General features: G+C 56.6%; 2 long non-coding RNA genes across 19 annotated transcripts in view; one reads left to right on the top strand and one right to left on the bottom strand.

Moving 5' to 3' along the window:
- LOC102151699 overlaps positions 1 to 25224 on the top strand; it is a 90996-nt gene that overhangs the window by 54225 nt on the left and 11547 nt on the right. For 2 of the 16 annotated variants that reach the window (XR_005364903.1, XR_005364904.1), the window contains exons 3-7: positions 16805 to 16885; positions 17438 to 17825; positions 21326 to 21568; positions 22232 to 22319; positions 22766 to 22887. This is a non-coding gene — a long non-coding RNA (uncharacterized LOC102151699). Of the gene's footprint in view, positions 1 to 1959; positions 2347 to 8432; positions 8626 to 15328; positions 16073 to 16804; positions 16886 to 17437; positions 17826 to 21325; positions 21569 to 22231; positions 22320 to 22765; positions 22888 to 25224 lie in introns of those variants that run through there. The other 14 variants (XR_005364902.1, XR_005364905.1, XR_005364912.1 and 11 more) reach the window with 14 other exon arrangements.
- Positions 299 to 23763, bottom strand: LOC111097489. 3 transcript variants are annotated; one of them, XR_005364918.1, is made up of 6 exons: positions 21429 to 23763; positions 17962 to 18029; positions 10485 to 10797; positions 2237 to 2339; positions 1882 to 2009; positions 299 to 1320 (listed from the first exon to the last, which is right to left on the bottom strand). It is a non-coding gene; the product is annotated as an uncharacterized LOC111097489 (long non-coding RNA). The 3 variants fall into 3 exon arrangements; XR_005364919.1 differs by lacking the exon at positions 299 to 1320 and having other exon boundaries at positions 1353 to 2006; XR_005364917.1 differs by lacking the exon at positions 299 to 1320 and having other exon boundaries at positions 1353 to 2009.

The raw sequence follows: 25224 nt of genomic DNA on the forward strand, positions 1-25224 counted from the left end.
CCCAACCTGCAAGGCTCAGCCTGAAGAGGGACTGCTGTCCCCAAGGCGGGGTGCTTGGGACAGACAGCCAATGCTTCCCAAGGGAACTCCAGGGATCCCTCGGTGGCTCAGCAGTTTAGCATCTGCCTTCAGCCCAGGGCCTGATAGTAGAGACTGGGGATCGAGTCCCACATCAGGCTCCCTGTGTGGAGCCAGCTTCTCTCTCTGCCTGTGTCTCTGCTTCTCTCTCTCTGTGTGTGTCTCTCATGAATAAATAAATAAAATCTTTAAAAAAAAAAAAAAAAAAAAAAAAGGAACTCCAGCCAAACCGCCCACCTCCGAGGGCTCAGCACCAAGTGCCTCAGAGACTCAGTCTGCAGGAAAGGCATGACTGACCAGGGCGCTCACCTGGGCAAGGGCTTCACCTAGGGGATGGGTGGCATCCACCAAAGCTCAGTTCAGCCATAAATTCAGCCCAGCAGGGGCCTGAATGGCTGTGCTAATGGCAGTCACCATGACATCTCTGAGTTTCTGTAAAGTACATTCAATGTTACCCCATTTTACCAATGGGAAAGTTGGGGCCGCAGACCTTAAGGCTCTGGCCCAGTTCACATCACCAAATATTCCTGAGGCGCTGGGCTGGGGCTGGTGGGGGTGCAGTTGCAGGACAAGGACCGATCGAACATGGCCCTTCCTCTTGAGTTGCTGTTGCCTGGGTGGGAGGGGAGCTGAGCAAAGCCCAGGTGAGTATGAGCTGTGGGTAAGAAGGCCAGGCCAGGAGCAGCTCTACAGGGAGTGAGGAGAGCCCCTGGTAGAGATGAGGTGTGTACCCACTTGAGGAGGTCTTGATTGGAGGTGACCAATGTCACCAAGGGAGTTGTCCAGGGGTCCAACCACTGGCTGCACGAGACTTGATGCAAGATTCTGTGCTCGAAGGGGGAAGGAAAAAGTGGGTCCCGGCCTTCCTTCAGTGAGGGCATAAATACCATGATGGAGGTAGGGGGTCAACATTAGAAGTTTTAAGAGCCCAGAGGCAAGGCCCCAATACAGCCTCGATGCATGTTGATGGTCTGGGTGTGAACGTGTGTGTATGCTGTGTGGTCAGGGTGTGTAAGGTGTACCTGTGAGTCATCTGTGTGGTGTGCGTGGGGGATGTGTGTGTGCAGTCTGTGGCATCTGGAGTGTGTGTGCCTTTGGGTCTGTGCCTTTGTGTGGTGTAGTCTGTGACCAGGGGTGGGGTGAGGGGAATGTGTGCTGATGTGTGTCTATGTTGTGGGGTGGTGGTAACTGGGACACCCTCCAGGAGACAGGGTAAAGAGAGCTGGAAGAGGAGATGTCCACCTGGAAGATGGGAAACGAGGGTGAGAGTCTGGGGCCAGAGGGGAGCAAACAGCATGTGCAAATCCTCAGGCAAGAAAAGGAAGCCTGGAGCACCAGAGGAGTCTCAGTAAGGCTTGGGGGGGGGGGGGGTAGGGAGAGGCAAGGGTGCGGGGGCAGCAGGGCAGGCTTTTCTCAGCACCAGGGGCAGATATTGGATGGAGGTGGTAGTGCATCTGGGGAAGAGCCACAGCCCTGCATCCCAGATTACAGACTTGAGCCTAATCCCCACTCAGCCCCTGAGAGCAGCAGCCAAAAGGCTCTTAGTTCCCATCTATAACTTGGGTCCCGAGATCATGTGTGGAAGGCCCAAGAAAGAGCTTAAGATTTGCAGAGGTTTGGGGCGTACCCTGTGCAGCTCTGGTGAAGGCCTGAGGGGCACCTCTAACAAGGTGGTGGGCTGTGGCACAGGGCTCAGCTTTTAGCACCGCTGGCCTGAGGGCACAGAAGAGGGAACAGGAAAGGAGTGGGAGAGCTGAGATTTGAACCTAGGTGTCCGGATTCCAAAAGGGCCTCCTCGCCCACCTTCAAGAGTGACCAGAATCTTAATCACGCCCGAGCAGCCCATAGGGTTTGCACAGCCACGTGGCCTTCCTCGGTTTTCTTCATCTTCATGGATTCCACAGGGTTAGTATTCGAGATGATGGTGGCTGCTTCAGGGATGAGAAAGCTGGCCTGAGTCCCATGGCCTGGCGGGACTCAAGCCCCTCCAGTCCTGCCCCAGAACTCCCCGGGCCCCCATAGGATGAGGGTGGGGGGTTTCTGGGCACCTGCTCCAAGCCCTTCACCGGGCCTTGCACGTGGCTACAGCATGTGGCCTAGCAGAAAGAACGTGTGACTCCCGGCCCAGGGACCCAGCAGAGCTGTGTGACTTGCCCACCTGCTGTGTGACTTGGGCAGAGCCCCTTTCCATCTCTGGGCGTGGGTTCATCCAGCTGCACAACTGGCTCGGAGTCTGCGAAGACTTGCTGAGCATCTGCGAACTGGCAGGTAAGGAAACACGTTCAGAGAGCTCAGAGGAGCCGGCCGAGATGAAGCCAACGGCAAGAGGTGACGCGGGGTTTGGACCCCAGCGCCCCGGGGCTGACGCCCACCCCCTCATCCCCCCACCCCCGGCCCCGCGGCAGCACCGGGCTGAGGGGCCCCACGCGGTTCCGGGCCGCGCCAGCCTGACGTCAGGCCGGGGCCAGCGGGGCCCAGCTCGGCACAAACAGACGGCGCGGCCCGGGCCGGGGGCGGCTATGACTCAGGGCCCCGAGCCCGGCCGGGAAGCGGAAAGTTTTGTGCCGATGACATCACCGGGCGGCGAGGGCGGGAGGGGGCCGGCTCCGGGAAAAGGCGGCCTGGCGGGCGGCCCGGCCTGGGGCCGAGCGCGGAGCGGGGCGCCGCGGGCGGGGCGGCGGGGGCGCGAACCACCGCCCCGAGCCCCGAGCGCCGAGCGCCGAGCCCCGAGCCCCGAGCCCCGAGCCCCGAGCCCCGGCCCGCGGCCCATCCCGCGTTCGCCAGCGAGGAGCGGGTTCCACCCGCCTGCGAGGACGCCGCGCTCCCCAGCGCTCCGGAGGCAGCCGCATCCATCCTGCTGCGTCCCTGCATTTTAATTACCGCCGCATTAATATTCATGAGCCGGGACTCGAGGGGGACCGCGGGCTGTCATTTCCCTCGCCCGCGCACCCCCCCACCCCGCACCCCTCTTCCCCGGCTGAGTCGTGGGTTTTGTTCCTTCCCGCTCCCAGCCCCTCCCGTACCAACAGTTGGTGCACAGCAGATGGGGGGGGGGGGGGTTAAGTGTGAGCAGGAGTGTGAGCAGGTGTGCGTGTCTGGGCAAGAAGGGCAAGGGCACAGGGTGGGGGGCTGAGCATGGGATGGGCCAGTGAGGTCTGTGTGTAAATGTGTGTGCTTTTGCCTGTGTGTCTGCTTGTGTGAACGTGAATGAGCATGTGCCTTTGTGAGGGTGTGTGTGCACTACATGTGAGCCGGTGTGCACTGTGTGTGTGTGTGTGCACGTGTGCACACGTGCCTGTGTGCCTCTGGGCAAGCCCAGCCACTACGTGCAGGTCTGGAGGGGGCAGCTGTATGTGCAGGTCTGGCCTGTGGAAGGGGCAAGGCTGGCGGGGTTAGCAGGGCCTGACTGTACCATTGGGGAAACAGGCCTGGTGAGAAGCTGGGCCTTGTCCAAAGTCACCCTATAAGTTGGGGGCACGGGGCCCAGAGCCCAGGCCTGGCTATCTGGCCATCTCCCCGCAGCCGGCCCTCCCTATACTGTTGTTGATAACAATGGCAGACAGAGTGTGCTGAACTGACACCTCTAGTGATCTTCCCAGTGAACATGTGCAGCAGGTGGTGCTCTCAGTCCCCTTTGCAGATGGGGAAACTGAGGCAACTGGTCCAGCTAGTCAGTGGTGTGGCTGGAGCTCAGAAATGTCTGAGTCCAGAGCCCCTGGCTTTAATGACCTCAGCATGCTGCCTTCTGGGGAACTATGTGGGGAGGTCCCCACCGGGGTGATGTGGGGGTACCTGGTGTGAGGGTGCCTTGGGGCTCCAGGCACTGCCCATGCCCAGGCAGCAGAAGAGGTGTTTCAGCAGAAACATGGCTCACTGTCTGTGTCCCTCCCCAGGGGGTCCACTTTTCTTAGGCTTTCCCTGTGCCCCCCCCCCAGCCTCTCCCAATCCCAAAGCCTGTCCCAGCCACCCTGCACTTTTGGGGCTCCCCAGACACAAGAGGTCTGTGTTATAAGGAGACAGACAGACAGACAGACATAAGGCTCTCAGCTCTCCTCCCTGGGCTGGGGTCAGACAATCATTCATTCTTTCACTCAGGCTTTCTTGTGCTCCCCAACATATGCTGAAGCGTCCACTATGTGCCACTATGTGCCAGTCACTGTCCTTGGCACTGGGGTTCTCTGAGTTTATGAGTTGCCCACACTGCTCTGTTTCCAATTCTGGTCATCTCTCTCTGGGATGGGGGCCTCTGGGCTCTGACAGGGGTCTTTTAATCTCCATGTGTGCATGCTCACTAGGGATGGGCGGGGGTGGGGGGGCTGGCGACACCTGTGCACAAAAGGCAGCATCCCACCCCAGCCTTGCCACAGAGGTCCAGTGTGCGCATGAGCTGGGACGCCCAGGCAGGAGAGGGCTGTGTCATCTTTGGGCTGCTGGAGAGCCGGAGAGGCCATGCTTAGGCAGCCTCAATGTTTCTCTCTCCATCTGAACTTGTCCTTCTCCAGCCTCCAAGCCAAACGATCCCAGGGGCTGCTTGATCTGTCTTTCCCTGGGTTGAGCCAAGGCCATCCTCTCTCTCATACCCACCCTGCTCCAATCCTGCCCTTCTGAACGCCCAGAACAAGCTGATTGTTCCCTCTTTGCTGTCATGCAGGGCTGGGCTGGAACTCTCATCCCAGCCATGTCTCCTGAGCATCTTCTCTTCTCCCCGGGGAGCTCCTTAGGAACAGAACACAGATAAGGAGACTGTAGGGGTGGTCTGGGGTTCTCTGGGGAGGAAGTAGTGGCTTCACTGGGTTTCACAGGTCGAGTAGGGGTTTCCTGTAGATGGTGCTCAGAGGGGAGGAGAAGCATCCCACGCAGAAGGAACGGCTCTGAGGGGGAACTATAGCTCCTATTCCAGAAACAGGGCAGGCCCCAGGCACAAAATCTAGGGACACCTGAGAGATAGATTTTTCTCCCGAAGAGCCCGTGGCAGTACAGCCTAGTGGTAGGGACTTTCAGGTGATCTCCCCACCTCATAAGAACCCACTCCCCCCTCACTGTGAAAGCTCGGGTGAGTGAGCTACTAAGCCCCCAGTTTCCCATCTGTTAAATGGGGAGAACAACACATTTTTTAAAGATTTTATTTATTTATTTATCTGACAGAGAGAGAGAGAGAGAGCGTGTTCACGCGCACACAAGCAGGGGGAACAGCAGGTAGAGGGAGAGAGAGAAGCAGCCTCCCAATGGAGCAGGGAGTCTGATGCCGGCTGGATCTGAGGACCCTAGGATCATGACCCAAGCCGAAGGCAGATGCTTAACGAACTGAGGCAACCAGGCACCCCTACTTTTTTTTTTTTTTTGCTGTATTATATTCGGATTAAGAGACACCACCAGTAAAGCACCTAGCACAGTGCCCAGTGCTGCTACAGGGGACAGTCTGTCCTCAAGGACATAGGGGGGCCCTGGGATAACTGCCCCATTTAGCATATACAGTAGGACTGAAGTATCAGCCTGTGCCCCGCAGCCCAGCCACTGGGCAGATCAGGGAGGACAGACTTCTGGGAGGGGTAGGGACAGGCTGAAGCCACCGCCAGTCAGACAAGGAAAAGGCTCTAGATTAAGAGGAGGGTCCCAAACGCCCCCCCCTTGCCTTGGCCCCCCCCTGCCAGATTGCCCATCACTCAAACAGCCGGGGAGCCAGCAGTCGGAGAGGCGGCCTGCCCACCAATCCTGGCTCACTCCAGCTTCAGCCTCCCACGTCTCTCTGCCTCCCAGCTCCCCTCTTCCTTTTGAAAATGTCCTTTTTTTTTTTTTTTGAATAGTTATACCTGTACAAGGCAAAAAAAAAAAAAATGTTTTTAAAGGAGGCACTGTAAAAGTTTGTGCATCCTGACCCTGGGCTTCTAGTCATTTTGTGTATGTTTCCAGGACATTTCACAGCTTATAGAATTCTCTTTCTAAAACTCCCACAGAATGATGTCCACCTCTGCCCAAGACCTTCGACCGCTCCCCATTTTTACAGAGCAAAGGCCTAAGGCCTTTGCAGCCCAGCCCCAGCCTCAGCAACACCCCTCCTGCTTCTCTCCCCACTGTCTTCCTTGCCCCCAAGGGGGGGGTTACATCTTCTCATGCAGCCAGGCGCCTGCCCTTGCTGCTGTGCCAGCCTCCACTTAAACCCTGGTGCTTTTCTTTTTTCTTTCTTTTCTTTCTTTCTTTCTTTCTTTCTTTCTTTCTTTCTTTCTTTCTTTCTTTTTTTTTTTTTTTAGGATTTTATTTATTTATTTGAGAGAGAGTGAGAGCGAGAGAGATCCCAGAGGGAGAGGAAGAGGGAGAAGCAGACTCACTGCTGAGCAGGGAGCCCATTGCGGGGCTCCATCCCAGGACCCTGAGGTCATGACCTGAGCCGAAGGAAGACAGACGCTTAGAGCCACCCAGGTGCCCCTATGCTGGTGCTTTTCATATTTAACTTTCAGGAGGGTCCCATTGGAGTCTTGTGTCTAGACTCAGTTATGAGCTTCTGGCAGGCTGGACCAGGCATCCTTAATTTTATTGCCACCTACCTCAGTGTCTTACGCATAGTAGGTGCTTGAAATGTTTTATTTTTAAAAACATTTAACTTGCTTTTCTTTGGAGATTCAGCCAACAGATAAGGGTTTGGATCCTTGAGAAAGTGAATTGACCTCTCTGTGCCTCACTATTTCATCTGGAAAATAAAGTTAATGATAAAAGCTCCCTCCAAGAGTAACTGTGAACTAATAGCTCTAGCCTGGAGCAGAGAGCAGTTGACATGTTCTACTCATTAGTACTACTCACTCTACTCATTCATACTCAGTGTTACTCGATCTTGTCTTAGTCTCATCAAATTTGTCCAAGGTCATCTGTCTGGTCTGGGGCAGTGCTGGGACTTGACCTTCATTTCCTCCTCCTCCAGTACTCCTTATTTCCCTCTGCTGAGTGAGGGTCACAGGCCACTGTCCCTGTTTCTGATAGGAAACACCAGGTCCAGAGAGGCTGAGTTGCTCACCTGAGGTCACACAGCCCGGTGAGCAAAGCAAAGGTCAGGCTGTCTGCCAGGTCTGCAGGGTCCCCAGGCCACTTGGAGCAGGGACCCTACAGCCCCCACAAGCCCAGCAAGACCCACCATCCTGTGTGAGTGTGTGTGTGTGTGTGTGTGTGTGTGTCTGTTCCTCCTGGTGGCCAAGGAAGCCTGGTGGCTTCTAAGATTGGGACAGTCACTAAAGCAAACAGCCCCCACTTACGGAGATTTGGGATTTGGGGAGTGCTGTGCTAGGGCTCACAGGCATCATCTCTTTAATCCTCTCAGTGATCTTGTTACCCTGTTTTCCCGGGGTGCTCATTTAGACTTCGGGGGTACAGGCGCTTGCTAAAGGAGGGGTAAAGCCCTGAGCCCCACACTGACTACAGGCGACAGTGGGGTTTTCCTGTGCTGGAGCGGCTCTCGCGCTAGAGCTGGGGGCCAAGTGACCCCCCTAGGGTTGGGGTGCTTCCTGGGTCTCACAGAACATTCCCAGGATCCCTCCCTAGCCCTGGCCCTGCAGCGCCTACCCAACTGCATCTGGGAGCCGCACCCAAACTCTTCCAGGCTCTGCCAGGGAGACTGGAAATTTCTGCTCAGCAGCTTCTCCGGGATGGTTTCGACACTCGGCTCAGTGGGGGGTGGGGAGGAGGAGTGAGGCTGCTCAACAGGCTCAGCTTTCTCCAGCTCTGCTGGGGTGGGGGGAGGGATGGGGGGGGGTCACACAGCTTCCCGATCCGTCAGAAATAATAATAACAACAACCAGCTCCAACAACAGGGACCGCGTATTGAGAGCTTACTGTGTGCCAGGCCCTGTGCTAAGTCGAGACTTTCATGGCCTCATGGAACCTTCCAGTGCCCTGGCCAGGCTGGCAGAATTAGTGACCCATCTCACAGATGAGCAAGAAAGGCTTAGAGTGGTGGAAGGGGCAGCCCCAGGCCACAGAGCTGAGAGCCTGAGGCCAGGCCGGTGACATTCCAGAGCCTCCGAGCAGATCTAGGTCACTAACTGGCTGGGGGCTGAAAAAGCTAGAAGAGGCCAGGTGGGGGCTGGGCTGGGGGAAATGCTGAGGGTCCCTTAGGGAAGCTGAAGTACACAGAAGACATCCATGACTTGACCAGAAGAAACTCTGAAGCCTCGGGGAAGGCATGCTTGGAACCCGGGTCTCTGTTAGTATGTAGGAGTGTCCTCCTGGGACACAGTGGGTCCCCCTGGAGTCTCAAGGGGTCTGGAAACTTTTCTCTATTACTGGTCCTGGTAAACTAATGACTCCAGATCCATACCTCCCGCCCCCCAACACTCTTCATCCTCCCCCCTGCCCGCATCCCTACCCGGATGGCTGGCTGGCTCGGCATGGTCAGATGGACAGGCAGGCGTGGTGCCTTAGTGGGGCTCCTGGCAAAGCGCCCTGCTCTAAATCTGCGCGATGGCTGGGGTGCCTGGACTGCGTGCCTGGCCCTGAGCCCCTAGGCCCCAAGTCAAACCGGAGGAATGTGTATGGGGGTGTCTGGAGAATCTCAGGCCTCAGGTAAAAGAGAAGGGCTGTGAATCAGGCACCTGGGGCGGGGGTGGGGGTGTGGGGGGGCAGCTGAGCGACCCGCAGCAGTGATGACCATCACTGGACTCAGGTCCCCAACCCGTTAAATGGGCACACCGATCCCTTCCCTCCAGGGCAGGTGAGGGCCCAGTGGGTTCCTGGGGAACAACGCTGGGGGCCAGAGGGGGCCACCCGAGGCCTCGCTCCCCACCCCGCCCCCGCCGGCGCTGTCTCCCAGCCCCGGGCCCGGCCGCCTAGGGCGAAGCGTGCAGGGCGCGGCGGCGGCGCGGGCCCAGGCGCCCGGTTCAGCGGAAAGGAATGTCTTGCTCGGCGGGGGAGGCCGCGGCCCCCGAGGCCGCGTAAACCCCACCGCCCTCCCCGGGCCTCAATTATTGCGGCCCTAAAGCCCGGCTCGTTCCGCCAACCGGGCCGCTCGCCGGGTCCCCGGGATGACTCATCCCCGCCCCCTCGCCGCCGACTCCCCCTGCCCGCCCCGCCCCGCCGCCACCCGACCCTCGCCCCACGCTCGCCCAAAGCCGGGGAGGGTCTGCGGGGTTGGGGAGTGGGTGCGCCCCGCCCCCACGCCGCTGCGGCGCGCCCTCCCCGCCCCGCCCCTCCCCCGCGCCCCCTCCGCGCGCCGCCCGCCCGCTCCCTCCCCTCCCCTCCCCCCTCCATAACTCAAAAGCTTGTCAAGCTGGTTCCAGACTCCTGGCGCCGGGCTCCGCTCCAGGAAAGAAAAAAAAGGAAAAAGAAAAAGGGAAAAAGCCGGCGCGAGGGAGCGAGAGGGAGAGAGAAAGGCCCGCGGAGCGCAACTGTGCGCCACTTGCGCGCTCGGCGCCGCGCGCCCCCCCCGCCCCCCAACCCTAACGGGGAACCCCGCACCCCCGGGCAGAGGCCGCGCGCGCGGCGCGGATCAATTATTTATGGGCGAATCAATTATTTAGCTGTCCCGGGAAGGGGAGGCGGCTGCGGAGACCACCCCGCCGGAGGTCGCGGCTCTCCCGCTGGGCCTCGGGGGTCGGGACGCGTCCCCTAGCCGGGGCTGGGGGGGCTGGGGGGGCCGGGGGTGTCGGTCCGAGAAGGCTGCCTCGGGGTGGGCTCCGGGAGGAGCGCGGGGGAACCTGCAGAAACCTCCCAGTTGGGCCGGGGCGGTTGGGGGGTGGCGGGGTGAGAAGGAGCGGGCTGGCGGGGGCGGGGGCGTGGGAAGAGCCTAGCCTGTGAATTCTTTCCTTCCTCGCTTCATGCATCCCCGTGCTGCTTGCGAGCCCTCTGCTGCCACGGAGCCCACACAGAGGGCTGTGGTAGGAGAGGGTTAAGAACTGCAATTTGGAGTTAGAGCTGGGTCCGAATCCATCAGTATATTGTATTCACCCCTGCTGTGTCCCCTTAAGCTAGGAACTTGCCCTCTCTGAGCCTCCACTTCCTCTCGGGAGGGATGAAGAGGAGCAGCATGAGGGCTTGAAGGAGGTGGTGTGGGGATTCAGGGAGGTGAGGCACCTGGGCAGGGCCTGGCACGGAGTAGGCATGGAAGGAGCACTTCTCATACTGGGGGGAAGACTCCCAGACCCCCAGTATCCCTCCCTCTCCCCTCTCCCTGCTGTGAGTTCTGGAAAGCCTTCATCCTCTCCTGGTTTGAGACATTTGAAGGTCATTATCAAAGCCATGTCAACCCCAAGGCCTCGGCCCAGGGCCCTTACCTCTGGCTGGCTTCTCACCAGCCTGGTCCTTCAAAGGCTAGTGCATCTGGCAGCCAGAGGGGTCTGCCCCAGGCTCAATCTAATCCTCTTGCTAGTCACTTCCCTCCTCTACAGCCTCCTTCCCTCCCCCATGTCCTCCATTCTGCTTCCTACCTGCTCCTCTCTGCTTCCAGCCTGGGTGGGAGAGGTTTGGAGTCGTGAGGTCATAGGGGCCAGGGGATGTCAGAGTCCAAGTGGGGCTCAGCTCTCAGGAAAGTCCTGGCCTTCCAGGGGACAAACTTTGCTCCTGTCCAACGAACTAGTCTGTTCTCTTTCCAAGGCTCCGGAAGTTGAGGAGGCTTCTGTTTCCAGACCCAGGCTTGCCAGGGGCTCACTGTCTTGTCATTAAGTCTTCCAACAACCATATGAAGTGGGCCTCGGCAGATCCTGGTTTGTGGGGCCCAAGGCTTTTAGAATTGGGGGGACCCTGTTTAAGAAAAATAATGTGAAGTAATGAATACACATTTAAGCCCAGGGGCCTTGGCAGGGCCCAGGCAACGAGAGTCCCTGGAGCTAAAGGGTCCTTACTTTCTTGGCAAATCACCACTGCAGGTGGCTGGCACCATTGTCATCCCTTTGCAGAGGTGGAAATAAAGCTTAGGAACAGGGAAGGTGCCGGCCCAAGGTCACACAGCTTGGAAGGATAAAGCTGAGCTCCGAGCTCATCAGCAACACTGAACGGCCTCAGTGCATATACCACCTTACTGCCTCATCTACAAGGAATCCCCCACCCCCGACCCCTCACATCCCCAGCACAGGCAAGGTCAGGCACAGCAGCCTTTGCTTCCAGACCAGCCCTGGCCCCTCCCTCCCAAGGCCTTCATGCCCTAAGGCCCCAGCCTAGGAGACTTTCTGTCTTGTGACAACAACCACACAGTGCCAGGAGGTAGGTCTCTTCTGACCTTTTGAATTCCCACAGCTGTCCATGCTCATTCCAGAACTCAGCCGACCCTGAGGGAACACCCCCTATCAGGCGGTGAGCTCCCTGGGGGCAGGGGACTGTTGCATCTTGTTTGGCTTCTGTTTGGCTTCGTGTTTCCCGGTCTGAGCTTCTGGTCCCAGCACAGAGGCACAGAGTAAACGTGCATGGTGCCTGTCGCTGGAACATCTATTCCCAGCTTGGGAGGAGGGGCAGCGGAGGCAGATGTGAGGCTGTTAAACTGCACGTTCCTGGGGCCTCTCCAGACCTTCTGAATCAGGCTGGGCACTGGGCCTGGGGCTCTGCATTTTCCAGCTCCCTGGATAAAGTAAAGCTCACTAAAGTTTGAGACTCACTGACTCAGGAGCCAGAAAGGGCAAAATGTTGCATCAGACCAAGCCCCTCTCACAAAGGGGATTCATCCCCCCCTAACTCTGGCTGATTTTTATCAGTGTACCAAGCTCATCTTCCAGCTGAGAATGAATTGTTTCTTACACTTATTAAAGACCTCCTGTATGCCTGGGACTGGATCTGAGGCTTCAGATACTCAACCTCAGTGGATACTAAAAAAAAACCAAAAAAACAAAAAACTTCTAAGAAGTGGGGACAATTATTATCTCCATCTTTCAGATGGAGAAACTGAGGCCTGCAGAGGCAAAGTGACTTGCAGAGGGACAAAGTGTTGGGGAATGAGGAGGCTCGAATAGGAGCATAGTCTACAGGACCAATGACCTCAGGAATATAGCTTACAAGGGTCTAATGAGAATATCTAGAGTTGAGAGTTTATCCACCAGCCCATGAACAGCTTGGAGAATCAGTCATGCTACAGTCACGATAAGAACCTCAAGCAAAGCTATGCAATGAAATTAGGCCACAGACCCCAAAGAAATCTAATCAAGTAGGCCTCCTCTCCCTGGTATCTTCGAGTCAGCTTTTGAGGGGCTGGGGGTTGTGAAAAGATTTGCTGTATTTGCTTCAGGCAAATCTTTGCCTTTTTCTCTGTCTGCAGTTTTGGTACAAAAGGGAAGGATCCAGGCCAGCAAGAAGAGAGAACCAGGGTGGTGGTGGGCAGGTGGGCATTGCAGGCCACCATGACTCCCTGGGCTTATCTATGGGGCTGTTATCACTTTGCTTCCCCTGAACCAGTGCTCTGTGCTAATTCTCACTCTAGGAGGGTGATCAAGGCATCAGGGAGATTTCAGGTGGGGAGGGGCCAATTTAGTGGTCACTGTGCCTATTGCTGGAGGGGCCAGCTGCAGCGAAAAGTGTGGACTTGCTCTAGGAGGACCCCGAAGACAGAACCAGTGGAGGCCACCCAGAGAGGTCGGTTTTGCCTCACAAGATAAACTAACAGGGCAGCCTTGTAGGTAATGAGTGACCCACCTGGGGAGGTATTCAAGGACAGGCAGGGCTGTGTGTGTCAGTGTGTATACAGAGCCATGACTCAGGAAAAGGATTGGCTAAGGCTACTACTTTGAGACCTTTTTCAATGTCGGGACTGGGAATTTCCATTCCTAACATAACTAACCAACCCAAGTAGGGCTGATGGGAAAAATTTACAGAGAAGAAAGGTGGCAGGGTAAGGTGCCCAGATTAGGAACCCACAGACCCTAGTGAGGCACCCAGGGGCACTGAATCAAGACCCCTCCCTTGGCTTCCAACAGAACTGCCATTTCTTGACACTCAAATGTCCTCATTTCTCTTGCAATCATCTATAAATGTCCAAGAACCCTTCATTATAATGATTAATAATATATTACGATGACTGACGATCACTAACCATAACACTCATAAGCATGAATGGAGCAGTTACTGAGACAGGCTCTGTTCTAAGTAAATAAATAAATAAATATAAATAAATAAATAAATAAATTTATTAATGTATATAATTGACATGAAAGTCCTATGAGCAATGTCTTTACTTCTACTATCATTCCCATTTTACAGATGAGGAAACTGAAGCTAAGAGAGTGACATGAGAAGTCCTAGGACTCAGAGCTGGGCTCAGGAGGGGAGCTGGGAAGTGCTGGCAGAGGGCCAAGGAGTGGCATGCTGCCCTCCATCTATGGGGCTGCTTCTGCCCTCATGGCCCAGAACTCTGGCCACTGTCAACTGCAGTGGCCCAGGGTAGCAGAACCCAGAATGAGAATGGGGGAAGGGGCCATCTCCAACTTCTTCATTTTACACCAGGGCAGTAGGTATCAGAGAGTGGAAGAGACTTCTAAAGGTCATCAGCAAGTCCAGTGGCCACTGGGTCTCCTGAGTCTTCCTGATGGGCTTCTCCTACTGCACTCCCACATTCCACTCCTCTTTATTTATTTATTTTAAAAGATTTGTTTATTCAGGTGTCCCTCCACTCCTCTTTAAAAATGATATTTGAAAAATCACCATTAGGGACACCTGGATGGCTCGGTCAGTTGGGCATCTGACTCTTGGTTTCAGCTCAGGTCATGATCTCAGGGTCTTGGGACTGAGCCCCGTGTCAAGCTCCAAGCTCAGCTTGAGATTCTCTTTCTCTCCCTCTCCCTCTTTCCCTCTCTTGCTCATACTCTCTCTCCTCTCTCTCTCACACACACAAATAAATCTTTAAAAAATGAAATTATAAATAAAATTAAATGGGGGGCACTGAAGTGCCCTAGTTAAGCATCTGCCTTTGGCTCAGGTCATGATCCTCCCTGGCCTCCCCTAGTCTGGCTCCCTGCTCAACATGGAGTCTGCATCTCCCTCCGGCTTGTGCTCTCTTTTCTCTCTCTAGATCTCTTTTAAATAAAAACATATCTTAAAATATAAATAAAATTTAAAAATTGTCAGTAGTAGCATATTTCTAAGAAAACATTATTGAGGGACAGCTGGGTGGCTCAGCAGTTGAGCATCTGCCTTCAGCTCAGGGCATGACCCTGGAGTCCCAGGACCGAGTCCCACATTGGGCTCCCTGCATGGAGCCTGCTTCTCCCTCTGCCTATGTCTCTGCCATTCTCTCTGTGTGTCTCTCATGAATAAATAAATAAAATCTTAAAAAAAAGAGAAGAAAAGAAAAGAAAACATTATTGGGTTGGATGGGTGGCTCAATGGGTTAAGCAACCGGCTCTTGGTTTCTACGCTGGGCATGGAGCCTGCTTAAGATTCCCTCTGCCCCTCCCTCACTACAAGTGCCTGCAGGCTCTCTCCCTCTCTCTCTCTCTCTCTCAAAAAATAAGAAAATAAAAAAAATAACCACACGCACACACACACACACCACAAATTACCAAAGGAAGCAGAAGACCCGCTGCAGGTGAAGCAGTGATGTGCCCAGAGATTGTTTCCCTGCTTGCAAAATGGGAATCAGGACAGTGCTTCCCTGCTGACCTCATAGGGAGGGTCAAGGTTAAAGGGAACAGTGGGTATGAAGCCACTAGTAAACCGGAAGATATTATCAAAGTGATCATCTTTGAATGTTGGGCGTAGAAATTAGAAGTACGAGCTGCAGCTCCTCCCAGGGAAATCGAACTCAAATTCAGGGCTGCTCGGAAACAATCAATTCTTCTAGGGTTAGAACCTCCCTAGAAAGCACCTATTTCCTCATCTGTCCACCTGGAAGTCACTCACTGAGCCGTCACCTGTGTGCAGCAGTGCGTTCAGCTCAGCGGCCTCAAGCACAGGCTCTGGGTCACTCTTCCTTGGCCTGAGTTAAAGGGTCGGCTTGGCCACTCCGAGCTAACGCCAACTTCCCTGTGGGAGGCTCAGGGTGTCTGTTAGGATGCAGCCTAGCTCTTCTGGCAGAACCCAAGGAACCCGAGCTAGAGGAGAGAAGAGCTGATTTCCTTGGTGTGTCAGTCTAGGGGGCTCCGCTCTGGGAGCTGGTCCAGGGCCCACGCTCCTTCTGTCTTCCCATCTTGTGCGGGATCGCCTCCGTGCACAGGGTGGAAGATGGCCGCCGCCTCCCCCTCCCCAATCTTTCCTGGGAGTGTTGGGAAGACCCAGGAGGTGGAGACCACCCCTTCCTTTTAAGGGAAGCTGGAAGGGGCTTGGACACCTTGCTTGTGTCCCATTGGCCAGAACAGATCACATGGCCGTGCGTAGTTGCAAGGGAGCCTGGGATATGTAGTACTTAGCCTGGCAGCCCTGGACCTCTTTAAAACCCCGGAGGGGGATGTTCTGTTACTAAAGGGAAGATGGCAGAATGGATACTGGGCAACAGCCGGCAGTCTCTGCCGTGTAGGATTCAAGGAGATACTCTGGGGAGACACTCAGCACAGGGCCAGATATACGGCCCTGCTCAGGGAATATGTGACATTAATTGGTATCATAAGTGTGTCCTTTTCACTTTCCCAAGGGATCCAGGGACCTTGGGGTGGCTCGGGGGGCTTCGTGGGGGCTCCATCCCATGCCCTCCACCCTCTAGGTGATCAGGAGAAGCACCGAGAGACAGCAGACCCCAGCCACCCCACAGCCCAGGCCACGGAGGATCTCAGGCCTCCTGTCTCTCTTCACGGAAGAAACAGGAAAACAGCCTTTACTTCAGGGCTCAGAGACAAGGAGAAATGGTGACATTGGGGCCCTTGCAGCCCTGCCCCCCGGCTGCCTCTGAGGAGCATGGCAACCTTTGTTGCTTTGTGACTCAAGGCCGGGTGCGCTCTGCTATGTTCTGGCTCTCGGACGCTGGTCAGGACACCAGACAGGCATCCTTGTCCCCCCAAACGCAGCACCAGCTGATTTGAGCTCAGAAGCATTCCCTCCTTAAATATTCTCCTCTGAACTCAGAGCTCTTTCCAGCCCTAGGAGGACTGACAGATGACATGGGAAGGTGTGTGCTGTGTCCCTACAGGTCCAGCTCCCCCCAGCCACCGAGTAGAAGGGTCTCTTCTCCTGCAGACGCTGGGTTCAGTGTCAGGAGCTGCGACCCCCTGATCAGATGACCCTGACTCTGCCTCTTAGTAGCTGTGATCACTGACCTCTCCGATTATAATGGGGATGATTAGGGCATCTGCATCTCCATCTTACTATAAAGATTTATAGAATAAACCACCCAAGGTGTTTGTGGAGGGAAAAGGTTCACTGAATGATGCCTGCTCAGATCAGGATTATGCCAATTATTTTCTTCCATGCGTTCCACAGTCCTTGACTGCCTGCCACCTGTCCATGCCTCCTGCTGTCCACATCCTAAGCCTTTCCAGAGGCCCCTGGATGGATGGGGCAGGTCCTCCGCATATGCCAGCTTTGCACCCCAGCATTCACACTTTCCACAATCATGATGAATTAATCCTGTGGGTGGAACACTGCCTTCCAGACAAGGAATCCCAAGCCAGCAGGGATTGTGACTATTTCATTCACGCAGTACCCTAGTGCCCGGCACAGGTCTCGGCGTGACGAGGATTCTAGGAAATGCTTGTGGAATGAATGAATGGATGGGCAAATGAATGGGCGGATGGATGAGCAAGGAGTTTTGCCATCAGCCTGAGGTTGTGTATCTAAGAGCAGAGTTTACAGACTTGGAAAGACTCTGATTTGAATGTCAACTCTGTCATTGACTTGCTAGGTGACCAGAAGCAAGACCCTGCTTCTTCACTTGATCTCAAAACTGGACTGACCCTCTCTCCTCGACTACTAGAGAAGTCAGGTTTGGCTAATAAAAGCTTTCATTCGTTCATGAACACAGTGAATCCACAAACATTTTCTGAGTGTCCTCTGGGTGCTGGGGGCCCGGGCTGGGTGATGGTAGCTGGGGATAAAAAGGAAGACCCTGTACCAGAGGGGGAGGGGGAGGAGGGAGAGACCCTCAGGTCCATCCTCTGCACAAAGGAAGTGGCTGAGGCCCTCTGTCCGCATCCTGTCCTCCTCAACCCCCCATGGCCCTTCCATCTGTGTCCTTTTCCTGTGGCTCTTTCATCTGGGCTTGGGCAGGGGGCTCTGTGCCCCCAACCCCCACCTGCAGCCATTTCCTGCCCTCCTGTCATCTGCTTCCTTTGATCCTTTTGTCAAGAGACTTCTGGAAGCCTCTGGACCATTGGCAACCTTGGCAACCTCCTCCCCTGGGCTGGTCCTAGTCTGTTGACCCCACCGGGACAGGGGGTCAAAGTGGGCTTCTCTTGGGATGCTGCCCTGGGAGGCAGGTGGGTCCTGGTGTCATTCATTCATTCATTCATTCATTCATTCATTCATTCATTCACAGGTCCCAGGCCTGTGTGGGGCTCACAAAGTAAACAAGGCAGTCATGGTCCCTGTCCTCATGGAACCCCCAGTCCTTTGCACACCAAGTGGATTCTCCCCAGAGCTGCCACAGCAGGAGTGGCCCGAGGACCCAAGGAAGGAACACTGAGCTAGAAATCAGGCCTCTAGCTAGCACCATTATCTCTGAGCCTCGGTTCCACATCTGGTGCGTGGGGGCGGCTGGAGATAGCACAGGACCACATGCTCTGCAAGCTCTCCCAATCTGGAAGATCATGAGAGGTCATGGGAGTGCCTTGGCCTTGCCAGAATGGACTTCCCGGACACAGGAAGGAGCCTCCGGAACCAGCAGAGAGGCAGGGGAGAGGCCAGAGGTCCAAGTATGAAAAGAGGTAGATACCCATCATTGGTCAGAGAGTGAACGGGGCCTTGGCCTGTGCCCTCCACTTGGCACGGGCCTCCACGCCTGGCTCGGGGCAGGAGCTCAGCTGATGCTTGTCCGGGGGCTGCCATTTACTGAGCACTTACCATGTGTCAGGCATGCCGGGCTGAGCTATTTACACCAGGTCCCAGTCTGTTAGCTCCTCATGCTGGTCCTATGAGATAGATGCCATTATTCTCCCCATTTCAAAGATGAGAAAAGAGAGGCACAGAGATGAGTTCTGCCCAGGGCCCCGTGGTTTGCGGATGGCAGAGCTGGCTTTTGAACTCTACTGACCTGACTTCAGCCCCTGTGCTATTCTGTCCCTTGGTGAATGACAAGGGGGCTGGGCTCCAGGCATCAGGACCTTGGGCTCACCTCTGCCCTTTCCATCTTTCCCCTCAGTGGTTTCAGCAGGGTGGCTGGTGAGATGTCACCCAGGGGAGATGGGAAACAGTCAGGAACCAGAATAGAGGGCAACCCAGGTGGCTCAGCGGTTTAGCACCGCCTGCAGCCCAGGGCGTGGTCCTGGAGACCCAGGATCGAGTCCCACGTCGGGCTCCCTGCATGGAGCCTGCTTCTCCCTCTGCCTGTGTCTCTGCCTCTCTCTCTATGTGTGTCTCTCATGAATAAATAAATAAAATCTTAAAAAAAAAAAAAAAGGAACCAGAATAGAGGCCCACCTCCCAAGGGAGGTCGTCCAGAGGACAGCAGCGTGGGCTGACAGTAGTCTTCTTCCCAGCCCACCCCCGACCCCTGGCGACCCTTTCCTCTGCAAACCCAGGAAGGCCCAATCCATCCATCCACTCGTCCATTTGTTCCCTCATTGGCTCAGGATACACAGATGAGCAAGTGTCTGTCCCCTGGAGGACTGTGTCCTTAGGGAACATCCTGAAGGACAGCCAAACGGACACAGGTGAACAGGTGAGGGAGGTAGTTGGGGGCGTGGTGGGGGGAGGCAGGCAGAGGAGGGAATGTGGCCTGGGGGAGAGGCAGGATGGCTCTTGAGGAGGTGACATCTGAGCTGAGACCTGAGGATCAGGAAGCAGAGGGCTTTCAGATATCAGGACCGGTGAATGCAGAGGTCAGGAGGGTGGCAGGAGAGGGAGGGAGGGCAGGAGGGGAGGGACCCGATGGGGCAGCAGGGTCGCGATGGGCTGGCACACTGAGCCAGAGCTCGACACCTTCTGGGTAGAGCGTGTAGCTGTCACGAGCCAGTCGAAACCCGATCGAGTCCTTTAAAGTTTCCATAGGCTTCCCAGGGGCTGCATGAGTAGGAGGCTGAGGAGAAGGGGACATGGAGGCAAGGAGGCCCAGATGAGGCTGGTGTAGGGGGGGAGATGATGAGGCTAGACTTGGGCGTGGCTGTGGGCAGGGAGAGGGGATATGCTTGCCTGTGACTGGGCATGGGGGTCAAAGAGGACTCTGACTTTGGGGACCTTCACTTTTCAGCATGTGGAGCCAGGGGACAGAGGAGGGCCGGAGGCTGGGGTGAAGGGGCCAAGCCCTGGACTGCAGCTCGACTTAGACTGTCCAGGGACTCGCAGGGCTGTCACCGCTGCCCACAACCCACCCCCAGCCCTGCACCCCCATCCTCTCATGATTGATGAAGGCCCCATGCAGTGTTTGCTCAGCTGGCTGAGCCCTCTGGGGCCGGCTGCGGGTCTGTCCGTGCACATCTGTCTGTCTCGGGGAGGAGGAAACCAGAGGGGAGGGGAGCTGAGGCAGAATGGAAATCCACCAGGGTTGGGAACCAGGCCCTCCCCATTCTGCTTTGCTGGAGTGACTCACCGGGGGAAATGGACTAGTCCAGACCAAGAGCCCCTGCTGGCTACGGGTGGTGCAGGCCTGGGGACTGGGCCCCCACCATTGCCAGCTGTTTACCCTCAAGGCCTTCCACCTGCTAGAGACCCCAGGCTCCATCCAGGACTGTTCCCCCTGGGGCCTGAGGAGGGCAGTTTTCGGGTCACAGGCTCTGGGGGAGCTGTGGGGCCCCAGGACTGGGAAGATACCACCCTGCCCGCTTCTCCTCCATGACCTGACTCAGACATGGCCCCACCACCGACCCATCACCCCCTTTTTGCTCTCCTCCCTCACCCCTCTGTCCAACAAATCTAGCCTTTAAGGCTTTTTGTTCAGGCCACTCAGCCCCTCTGTCTGCCTCCCCAGACCGGCCCCCCATTATGTCTCACCTGGATATCTAGCAGCGGCCTCACCGGGTCTTCCTGCTCTTACCTTTGCCCCTGCACTCCCTGCTACTCAAGGCAGCCAGAGTGATCTTTCTGGAAGTGCTACTGAATATGTCACTTCTCTGTCTCAAACCTTCCACGGCTTTCCATTACCCTCAGCCTGACATGGAGACTAACACAAAGCCAGAATGGCGTGACCCACACTGACCTCTCTCCCTCCCTCCCTCAGTGCTACTTTCTGTAGCTCCCTGCTTGTGAAATGGAGGATTTTTCAATTTTCCTAATTAGCCCTGTTTTAGTCTCACTCCCTGGATCTTTGCACATGCTACTGTGTCCTTCAGCAGGAGCATCCCCACAGCCTCTTGCCTGGCTGATCCTTTTTTTTTTTTTTTTTTAAGATTTTATTTATTTATTCATGAGAGACACAGAGAGAGGCAGAGACACAGGCAGAGGGAGAAGCAGGCTCCCTGCAAGGACTCCGATGCAAAACTCCATCCCAGGACCCCGGGATCATGCCCTGAGCCAAAGGCAGGGACTCAACCACTGAACCACCCAGGTGCCCCTGCCTGGCTGATTCTTACTCAAGCTTTTTAGACCTCTCCTTCTCTGCCCTCTCCCCGTCAGAGCAGGCTGGGTCAGGGGCCTCCTCCAGGCCCCCATGAGACCTTGGGCTTCCCGCAGCACAGCCCTGACAGCCCTAGACAGGGCCTCTCCTTCAGGGCCTGTCCATGCCCAGAATCTGGTAGGTGTCCGGGAGAAGGTTCAAGGGCAGCCAGGGAGGACCGCTGGGGAGCAGGGCTGAAACAGGCCCTGCTCAGGCCTCCTGGTTTTTTTTTTTTGTTTTTGTTTTTAATTTTTATTTATTTATGATAGTCACAGAGAGAGAGAGGCAGAGACACAGGCAGAGGGAGAAGCAGGCTCCATGCACCGGGAGCCCGATGTGGGACTCGATCCCGGGTCTCCAGGATCGCGCCCTGGGCCAAAGGCAGGCGCCAAACCGCTGCGCCACCCAGGGATCCCTGCCTCCTGGTTTTGTATGGGGAAAGGAGAGGAGGGGGCTCTTGGAACAGTTATTACAGCAAATGTGATGCCCCCCCCCCCCGCCCTTCCAGGGCTCTGGCATAGTCCCACGGAAGATCCTCATCCCCTGCCACTAATGGAGGAGGCAGCCGGAGGTCACCACCGGGCCTCTACCCACAGGATGATAACAAGGCTGATGAGCAGTGCTCTGTGCTGAGGGCCGCACCTGCCTGAGCTCATTCTGTCCCTTTATCACCCCCAGTTCACAGACTAGGAAGCTGAGGCTCTGCGGGGCACAGTGACTTGCCCAAGGTCACTCGATCCTGCCAGAGCTGGAATGGGAACCCAGGATCGCGGCTGCTCACCACCAGCTGGTCACCTGTCACCACCTGGCTGAGGGTGGACACTTCTCCCAGACTCAGCAGGCCTTGGTTCTTCCTCCGAGAAATGGACATCCCAAAGCAACGACCATGCAGAGGGCGTTTGTGAAATCAGTGTGCTGCTGGTTAGTGCAGTGGCAGGTGAAGTTTCCAGAAGAGGAGGGTCAAAGAGGGGCAGTGATGTAGCCATGGTCACAGAACACGTGGCGATCTGTATGGGCCTCTGAAGCCAAGGCAAGTGGTATCCAGTGAGATTTTTCTCAGTTAAGCTCCTCTCTGTAACCACAGCCATGGTGACTGGCCTGCTGGGTGTGGCCTATTCAGCCCTGTTCTGAGGGAGTCGGGAGACTCTGTGGTGACAGGGCTGTGGCTTCAGGCTCTCTCCCATCCTGGGCAGGAGCAGGGGTAGGGGATGCAGGCGGGGAGGCACACTTCCATCCCACTAGGGGAGGCAGCTTCAAAGGGACCATGGAATCCTGAGCCACTGGAGGCTAGAGCCTCCTTCCCTGCAGAGGCTTGGGGGACTCAACATAGCACTTTACCTCCCCTTCCCTAGCACAAAGCTGGGAAGCTCCCCTGGGAGCCTTGGTGGCAGCAAAGGAGCCAGGGACTGGTCTGCAGCCTGGCCTGGCCCCATGGGAAGAGTACTGGACAGGGAGTCTACGTCAGGCTCTGGCATGGCCTTGCTGCACACCTGGGCCATCGTGCCCCTCTTGGACCTGGTGGGGGCACCACTGGTTTGCCCTGGATGGAGCTAAGTGGTTAACATTTTATTCCTGAATCCTCAGAACCATCCCTGTGAGGCTGCCAGTATAATTCCCCTGCTCTCTGTGAGGCTTGGAGGAGTGAGGGGACCCACCCAAGTTCACACAGCAGGTGAGTGACACAACAGGAATTTGGCTTTTCAATTTATGGAGGTCTAATGGACATAACAATAACTGCAGAATTTGAGGGGCTTGGGCATCTATATATGCCCAGAAAACCATCATTGCTATCAGGGCGGTGAACATATCCACCGTCCTCCAAAAGTTCTCTTGTGCCCCTTTGTGGGACTTCCTGGTCCCCAATGTCCCACAGCAGCCACTGAGATGCTTTTTGTCACTACAGGTTAGTCTGCATTTTCTAGAATGTTCTATAAATGGAATCACACAGTATGCATTCTTTGTTGCCTGGCTGCTCTCACTCTGCATTCGCGACCTTGAGATTCCTCCATGGTGTTGCGTGTCTCAAGAGTTCATTTCTTCTTACTGCTGAGCCGTGTTCCATGTCAGGACGTACCACAAACTGTTGAGCCAGTTGCCTATCGATGGGTTGTTTTCCAGTTTTGCTGGAACTCCAGTTTTCCATGAAGCTTCCATGAAGATTCGTGCGTTAAGTCTTTGCATGGACCTAAGTTTTCATTGCTCTGGGATAAATGCCTTAGAGGGGAATCGCCTGTCCTGTGGTAAGTGTACGTTTCAATTTTTAAAAAGCTGCCAAATGTTTTCCCAAGTCGCTGAACCACTTGACATTCCCACCAGCCATGGAGAAGGGTCCTAAAGGGGGATGGGGACTGGAATCGAGGCCTGCCCAGCTCCGGAGCCATGGGCCCTCACTGCCAAGCCCCAGACCTCCCCAGCCCTCCCTCCTAGCTGGCCTGGCTCCCTGGGCTGGCTGGCTAGCTGGAGAAGGAGCCGACGGACAGCAGGGGCTGAGATGCTCTCCACCCGCAGGAGCAGGTGCCCCCTGCCCACCTGCCCACTGCACTGGCACCCCCACCCCTGCAGGTCTGGCTTCCTCTTTGAGCAGGGCCATGCCTTCCCAAGGGGCCCAGAAGCTCCTGGAAGGCAGGGCTGGGCACATAGTGGGCTCAGGGGAAAGGCCAGTGTGTGGGGGGGAGCTGCAGGGCTGCACCCTCTGTGGACCCCTGTGGCTTCTGGCTTGCAGAGGAAGGAGGGGGGTCTCCCAGGCCAGTGACAAAGGCTTCTGGGGCATTGGGGGGGGGGGTGCTGAGGATTTTATTGGGCTCCTTACCAAGGCTGCAGGGGAGAGGGGTGTGTGTGTGTGTGTGTGTGTGTGTGTGTGTGTGCTGGTAAAAGACAGTCCCTTTGAGCTCCGAGAGAGGAGAAAGAAAGAAGCCATCGGAACCTTGGCAGAGGGGGAGACACAGAGACAGAGACCCAGAACCGGGGAGAGAGGCGGTCACAGCCAGGAGGGGCCACTCCCCCTGCAGACCCCGGGGAGGAGGAAGGAGGCGGGAGGGGAGCGCGAGGGAGCGCGAGGGGAGCAGGGCTTCTTCATTAAAAATGAACCCCCGGAGCCGGGCCCGCAGCGGCCGAGGAGCCGGGCTGCCGGCGGCCTCCCTCTCGCTGGAGCACAGAGGCCCGCGCCGGCTCCAGCCGCCCGCGGCCGACCTCACGCGTCCTCAAAGCCAGCCTGGCCCACTTCCCCCGCCGGTTGCCACAGCAACTGAGCTCTGAGTAATCAGCCGCACGGTGACCTTTCTTCCCCCGGAGAGAGGGAGGGAGGGAGGGAGGGAGGGCGGAGGGAGGGAGGGAGGGAGGCAGCGCTCGGGAGGGGGGAGGAGGGACGAGGGAGAGGAGGAGGGACGGGAGGCAGAGAGGAGAACAGAGGGAGAGAGATGAAGAGGAGGAGGGGGGAGGATGGAGGCGAGAGGGGGGAGCGACGGAGGAGGAGGGGAGGAGGAGGAGGGAGCTGAGCGCGGTCAGAGCAGTAAAAACACTGCATCTGGGGTCTGGGGGCTTTCGGGGATGGAGCTGGCGGTCGGAAGCTGGAGAGAGGAGGGGCAGCTGGCCCTGCAGCGCTGCGGTGGGGGATGGGGAGGCCCCCCACACTCCCTCACCCGCCGCCCCCCAGCTCTCCAGGGCTGCCTCTCCCAAGTCCTGGGGGGTTGTGAGAGCATGAGCAGCCCCTGTGTGCTCTCTGGCTCAAAAGGTGCCCTCTCCCGGCGGCAGCAGCAGCGTGGACTCCCCCATTCCCCAGATGGGAACACTGAGGCCAGGGAGCCGGTTGGCAGTTTCAGGTCCGGGTGCTTGAACCCTATGACACCTCTTTCTGCCTAACTGCTTACCCCTGGGAGGCGAGCTGCAGCCAGAAGAGGTGGGGGTGAGTCCTCCACCACTCCCACGTCCCCCACTACCCAGGTCTCTGGCCTCAGTTTCCTTGGTTGTAAAGTAGAGATCCTGGGGTGGGAGGGATGCTTACTGCCCAAGGAGACAGCACTGGTTAAGGAGGATCCAGGCAGCCTCTACACCCAGATTTTTTTTTTTTTTTTAAGATTTTATTTATTCATTCATGAGAGACAGAGAGAGAGGCAGAGGGAGAACCAGGCTCCCTGCAGAGAGCCCGATGCAGGACTCATCCCAGGACCCTCCCAGCACCTCCCAGGACCCCAGGATCACCATCTGAGCCAAAGGCAGAGGCTCAACCACTGAGCCACCCAGGTGCCCCTACACCCACATATTGATTTGAGATTCGCTAAACATAGAGAGAGCAAGGCAGGTAGGATGGGAGACCCAGACAGGCTGTGAGCTGAAGGAACCCGGAGAGGCATGGGTGCAGAGGGGAGCCCCTGGGGTTCAGGGGCACCACCCTGAGAGGGCACGGAAACTTCGTGGGCCCTGCTATCCTGCCAGCCCACCCTCGCTCCTCCGTGGCTCCGCAGCCCTGGGCCACCACCAGGCCCATCACCCGCCTGGCCCTGGGGACCCGCCAGCCGCCTGTTTATGAGGCGAGCCAGTCCTGGAGTCACAGCCGCGCCCACGGGATGGGGGAGGGACGA

The sequence above is a fragment of the Canis lupus genome, chromosome 9 (assembly GCF_011100685.1).
Source record: "Canis lupus familiaris isolate Mischka breed German Shepherd chromosome 9, alternate assembly UU_Cfam_GSD_1.0, whole genome shotgun sequence".
In the NCBI taxonomy this organism is placed as follows: domain Eukaryota; kingdom Metazoa; phylum Chordata; class Mammalia; order Carnivora; family Canidae; genus Canis; species Canis lupus.